The following is a 6631-nucleotide window of genomic DNA, read 5'->3' on the forward strand; positions in this document are numbered from 1 at the left end:
AAGTCCAAGAAACCAGAGGGTAGGAGCTGCAAGTCTGCTGAGACCCAGGGCCTGGCCATCACATGGACAGTCCAGAGATTCAGGTCTCCTGAGTATACACCAACCCAAATGCCAACCACAGGTTTGCTAAAAGTAACAGAAGAGGCATGTGTAGAAAGGTCATAGCTGAGTCCAACTCCATCACACTCAGGAACACAAACTCCAAAGTATGGCCAACTGATGTGGTCCTGAACTCCAGAGCCATTTGCCATGACCATAGAACCTGTGGGTCTCTGCAGCCCTGAAGAGAACCAGCACCTGGGTATCCATCTACCTTGGCTGTCTCTGGTACCCTACTGAGGCATGCATAAGCATCACCCCTCTGATGACCTCCTGACTCTTTTTTTTGAGACTCATAGCCATATAAACTCACTTGTCCTTTCCATTTCCCCCCTTTTATCCAAAGTCAAAAAGCAGTTTTTAACACCTGATATTACATGTAGGCTGAGATATTCTGCTGATCTGAATTGACCTCTTTATTCAAGATCTTTTTCTAGTTACATCATCAGCTGGTGCTTGATAGTAATCCCTTGGCACCAGGGAGGCTCATCCCAGGGACTGTCTCCACATTAATGATAGAATTTCTTCACACTACTCCAAGCCACTCTTTCCTGTCTTTTCCTTTCAACCTGCAGAATTCTCTTTTGTAATTCTTGTAGGGCAGGTCTTTTGTTGATGAACTCTCCTAGCTTCCATTTTTCTGTGAACATTTTAAACTCTCCCTCAGTTTTGAAGTACAGTTTTGCCAGATAAAGAATTTTTGGCTGGCAGTTTTTCTTTTTCAGTATCTTAAATATTTCATATCATTGCCTTCTCCCTTCCATAGGTTCAGATGAGAAATTGGCACTTGGTTTTACTGAGGGGCCCTTGTATGTGACAAATTGCTTTTTTCTTGCTGCTTTCAGAATTCTCTATCTTGGAATGTGATATTCTGATTAGTCTCAGAGTAGGTTTATTAGAATTTATTCTGTTTGAAGTATGTAGTGCTTCTTGGGTATTTATATTGATGTCTTTCATAAGAGTTGGGAAATTTTTGACCATTATTTCCTCAAATATTCTTTCTCTCCCTTTTCCCTTCTCTTCCCTCTCTGGGACACACATATACATGTTTGTTTGCTTCATGCCATCACTCTAATCTCTAAGACTGTGCTCAGTTTTTTCTATTCTTTTTTCTATTTTTCTGACTGTATGACTTTAATTGTCCTGTCTTCTAGTTCACTGATTATTTCTTCTGCCTGTTCAAATCTGCTGTTGTATGCCTCTACTGTATTTTTTTATCTTTCTTTTTCTTCAAAGATGTATTTATTTATTTATCTCCCCCCCACCCCCCCACCCTCCAGTTGTCTGTTCTCTGTGTGTTCTTTTGTGACCGCTTCTGTCCTTAGCAGCAGCACCGGGAATCTGTGTTTCTTTTTGTTGCGTCATCTTGTTGTGTCAGCTCTCTGTGTGTGCACTGCCATTTCTGGGCAGGCTGCCCTTTCTTTCACGCTGGGGGGCTCTCCTTATGGGGCACACTTCTTGCGCGTAGGGCTCCCCTATGCAGGGGACACCCCTGCATGGCATGGCACTCCTTGTGTGCATCAGCGCTGTGCATGGGCCAGCTCCATATGGGTCAAGGAGGCCTGGGGTTTGAACCGTGGACCTCCCATGTGGTAGGCAGAAGCCCTATCGATTGGGCCAAGCCTGCTTCCCCTCTACTGTGTTTTTAATCTCTACTATTGTGACTTTCATCCCCATGGTTTCTGTTAGGCTTATCATACTTCCAAAATCTTTAGTGTGTCTCACCCTGCACCAAGCTCACAATCTAGTCTCAGATTGTGTACTGTTTTTCTTTTCTTATTTCTTAATAAACTCTTTACTCCTTTGCCTACCCTAAAAAAAAATCTTTTTTATGCTTTCACATTGTCTTCTAAATATCCTTTACCTCTTTAAACATATTTTACTTTGTCTTCTTGAATTGATTGAAGAGATTTTCTTTGAACTTCTTTGATTAATTGTTCCAAATTCTGTGTCTCCTTTGAAATTTCAATTTGTTCCCTTGACTTGGCCACATTTTCCTGTTTCTTAGTGTGCTTGTAATTTTTTACTGATGTCTAGGCATCTGATTATCTTGAAGAGTTAACTCTGAAGGTCAGTGTCTCCCTCTGTTCTAGGGTTTCACTGTTGACTGACTTTATGTTAAAGTTCTTCGATGCCTATTTCACCTTATTCTAAACCATTAGAATAGTCTGTGTTTAACTGATAAGATTTTCTTAGTTTATCTTCATCTGATTCTTGACCTGGTATGTGATACAATTTTTAAGATTGTACTTTTTGCGTAATTGTTTCCTCTCCAGGAGAAAGCATTCATTCTCCTGTTTCTTCTGTGGGAATCTTGATCAGTTCTATTTGTTTTTGTGTAGAATTTTTTCCAGAGCTCCTATGTTTGATTAAAATTCTCTCCCTCACACAACGCCCCATTTTCCTTATACTTTTCAGTTCCATGAACTTCCTGTCTTATCACACTTCAGTTTAACCCCCCAACTCTAATTTTTTTCTTTTCTTTTTTTTCTTAGTGAGGCTTTTCTGCCTCCAGTTTCTTCCCTGTTCGAGTATCCACCCTGGGGAGTCAGAGGGGGTAAATCCAGAATGCTGGGTCACTCCAGAAAAGTCTGTTTTATGTTTAGGAGGTCCAGCCAACAGAAACTAGATTGAGTGAGTGCACTACTTGCCAACCAGAGTTCTATCACAGTCATTCTCTGTGTTTTTTTTCTTTTCTCTCTGAGGGCTCTATTGTATATAGCACTCCTCGACAGCTTGTGTGCCCTGGGTCTCTGTGGACTTGAGTTCCTGTGCCTGGATGGGCATGAGGTTCTAACTTGCTTCTGTGAGTGGTTCAATGGTTTGTGTCCCTGGTGGGAGGTGGAATGGATCTGGGCTGCTGCCTCTGAGCAACTCCCAAGTTGGGCAGGAACAAGTGAAGGAATGGGAAATAGGCTGGCGGTTCTTGGGCAGATTTTCCTACCCGATATTTTTCTTTTTCTTCGATTCAGCATTTATGGAGTCCTTCTCCAATCTCTACCATCCTCCAGATTTCCAAGCATGTGGACTTTGTCCTTTTATTCCCTTAATCTCTGGGAAGGTTTTCCCAGCAGATGTCTTATGCCACCATGTTGGTGATGTAACTTCTGCCTGCTTTTTAAAGCTATTTGTTTACACTATTCTCCAATTATTTCAAGTGGGTTTTTTTCCTAGCAATTTCCTTCAGTAGTTAGTACTAAGAATCAAATATTTCATTCTCTTAGAATTTTATTTGACTCTCCAACGTCATTGTTTCAAAACAATTGAGCACCTATAAATGAACTTAAACTTTTTCTTCAGGAAGAAAACTTGTATTCTGGATGCATTGTGATCATGTCAGTCCCAAATAACAGTGGCAATATTAGTGACTCTTAATGAGTAGTTAAGTTCACCTTGAAGCATGCCTATTAATATATCCTCTCTAAAATGAGTAATCATTAAGACATCATAAGTCTATGAGGGAGCCTTGAAGGATTTCTGAGGTATTCCAGGAAAAGAAAGGAGGCCCAATTTTCTGTTTATACTTCCAAAGACTTGTTCTTGGGAATACACAATGGGTTCCTATAGGAAATATATGTATTTAATTCAAGAGTTGCCTCTTTTATTTGGGGTAACCAGTGTGATCCCTTATTCTGAAGGGGGATTTCTTTGTTTCAACACATCTTTCTGCACTGCTGGGTTGTTACAAAATAATTTACCTGAGTAGTCATTGAAATGTACAAGCCTAATGAAGAGTCAACAGAAAATTAGGCTTCTACACAAACATGCACTCTGTCACCCATGGTGGCAGACAGTGGTATGCATTACAGAATGACCTCCAGTCTTATCTGATGTGAAGGTACTATGAGAGCACATGCTTTTGTATTTATTCACACCCCAAAATGTCCTATATCAGGGAACTTACTCTATCAGAGAAGAGCGATTTCCATCCTCATTTGTGTTTGAAACGTGAAAACAACATAACAGCTGCATGCTGCATTGAATAAAGAAGATACACATGCATTTAAATCACTTATATCTTACTTTTTTATGATGCAATTGTGAATTATGTTCCTTTTGCATCTGTAATTAGAGGGCAGAACAGATGGTGAAGGCTTCGTTTAAAGTGATGTGTCCATTAAAATAACCTATGCTGCCAAATGATTGTTCACTGTACCAGGGTATTCATTCACGATAGCAGGTACTTTGCTGTGCTGAAATATGTTGCAAAGGCCCCTGGACTATACATGATGCTTATTATTTTTAAGGGCTTTCCAATAAAAGGGTTCACTGTCATACAGCTAGCTTTGTACTTCATTTATCTTCCAAGCATATGTTTTACTATATTGTTCTAATTAAAAAGTGACCTTGTATATAATGATCAGAACTTGGTGCTGAAAATGATTCATATAGAAGAGGGGACATGAGAAGACAGTTCAAGCCATATTACACTGGACAGTGAGGAGGGGGTAGGGTGTAGGTGGTAGGGAGGAAATCTTCTTCCAAGTTTATCAATGCAAGGTTTAAAAGATTCAGTTCCTCTTCAGGGTCCTTATTGCACTTTATTCAGAATTTTTTGAGGAGAAAAACAAAAACCAAAAACCAGAGAGTAAAATCATCGAAAGTTTCCATTCAAAGAAACTCATACAGTTTTTTTTTTTTTTACATTTGGCCAAAGTATGTTGCCTTCTGGGTTGTTCAAAGCTATTAAACATGTGTTTTGCTTTGCTTTGTTCGGTCAAGATATGTTGGAATTTTTCGGCATATCAGATTCTGTCAGCTATAATATTAAATATTATTGAACTTTCATATTTATCACCTTCTGAGGAGTATTCAAATGTCACTTTGTAGAAGTAACTCTGCAAAATAGTTATTATAATTTCCACTATATAAAGGAGAAAACAGTCTTAGAGAGATTAGAGATAGCCCTACTTATCCTGCTAGTCAAAGCATTTTTTTTCAAATGCATAGAACACAATGGAAAAAAAGAAATGTGAATTACTTATTTAATTTCTGGGAAAAGGGTTTTCAAAATCCAAAATTGATAAGAAACATCAAAAGCATTTGTTAAAACTTCCACCAGTGAAATTAAAATACAAACACTTAACCTAACTGGAAAAAAATATTTGTAACTAATATGAAAGGAAAAATATTATCTTTGGTATGTAAAGAACTTATGCAAATCAATAAGAAAGTACTGAACCCAGACCTGGCAACAGGAAATGATACAATGGCAAAAGCAGTTTACAAAAGCAAATACAAATCACTAATTAAAATATAAAATGTATTAATCTTTATTTTTAAATCAAACTCTTTTTAAACTAAATGACCAAAAGTAATATTTTCAAGTAAATATTAGGAACTATTTTCAAGATGTTCTTATTTGCTTCTTGTTAGGATTCAGTAAGAAAAGCAATGGGTTGAAGTGTTTGTACATTGCCACTGTCTGAAAGCATTTGAACAGTTTATATCAAGAACTTTAAAATATAATGTGTATTTTGCCCAGTAAATCTTTCATGTCAGTCCAAAGGAATTAGGCTGAAATGTGGACAAATCTTTGTGCACTAGGCTATTAATCATAGTGTTATTTACTGAAGCAAACTACTGAGAACTATTTGAATATCAACAACTGGGTAATACTTTGGTACATTGTATTATTTGCATAAGATATCCAAGTATTTCGTGTTTAAAACAATGTTCTTAGGGTAGTGAGTGTAGCTCAATGGTTTGAGCACCTGCTTCCCATGTACAAGGTCCCAAGACCAATCCCCGGCACCTCCTTAAAAAACCAAACACACACAACGTTCTTAAAATTTGGGTTCTGTTTGTTTGACTGTCTAGAAAAGAAACTTTTATAAGAATGATTTGCATGCCGTGGACAAATCCCAAACATCATTCTGAATATTTGGTTTTTGATCAACTGAATTCCATCTCCCCATCTCATTATATCAGGTATCTTTCTCTTGAATTTTGGTTAATCAGTGGGAGACTATCATACAAAGTCTATTTTTCTCCTCACCAGACTTTTTTTTTGAGTAGTTAATGTACCAGTAGAATTCACCATTTATAAGAATTCTTTAGGGAGACCTTTTGGAAAGGTAAACATCTTTGGAGAATGCAAATATTTGCCCCTAAACATTGTTTTATTGGCTTTAAAAATTGGTTTAATATCCTTTTGGTGGGTCTACAAGTCATCATGAGAGCATTTTATTTTCTAAAAAATTAACATCTATTTTACTTGAGCAAATTTTTTCTCACGTTCTTTAGTAAGCTTTAACTTGACACTGAAATGAAAGGATGTATGTGGATGTGAGAAATCCTGAATGACAGTGGCTTAATGGCCAGATTCTTTACATTGTTATTTACAGAATCCCATAACTATTCTCACAACCTTTTGATGGGCCTTGGCAGCATGGTGTGGGGTGAAGTAGCAAGCACAAGTTAAACAGGTTTGCTTGGGCCTTGCAGTTTTGGTGAGGAACATAGAAATACTCAAGGGCTCTTTGTTCCTGTGAAAATCACAACCCTCCTGATGTTAGATGCAAGGAACAAG

This window comes from Dasypus novemcinctus, chromosome 3 (genome assembly GCF_030445035.2).
Source record: "Dasypus novemcinctus isolate mDasNov1 chromosome 3, mDasNov1.1.hap2, whole genome shotgun sequence".
NCBI lineage: Eukaryota > Metazoa > Chordata > Mammalia > Cingulata > Dasypodidae > Dasypus > Dasypus novemcinctus.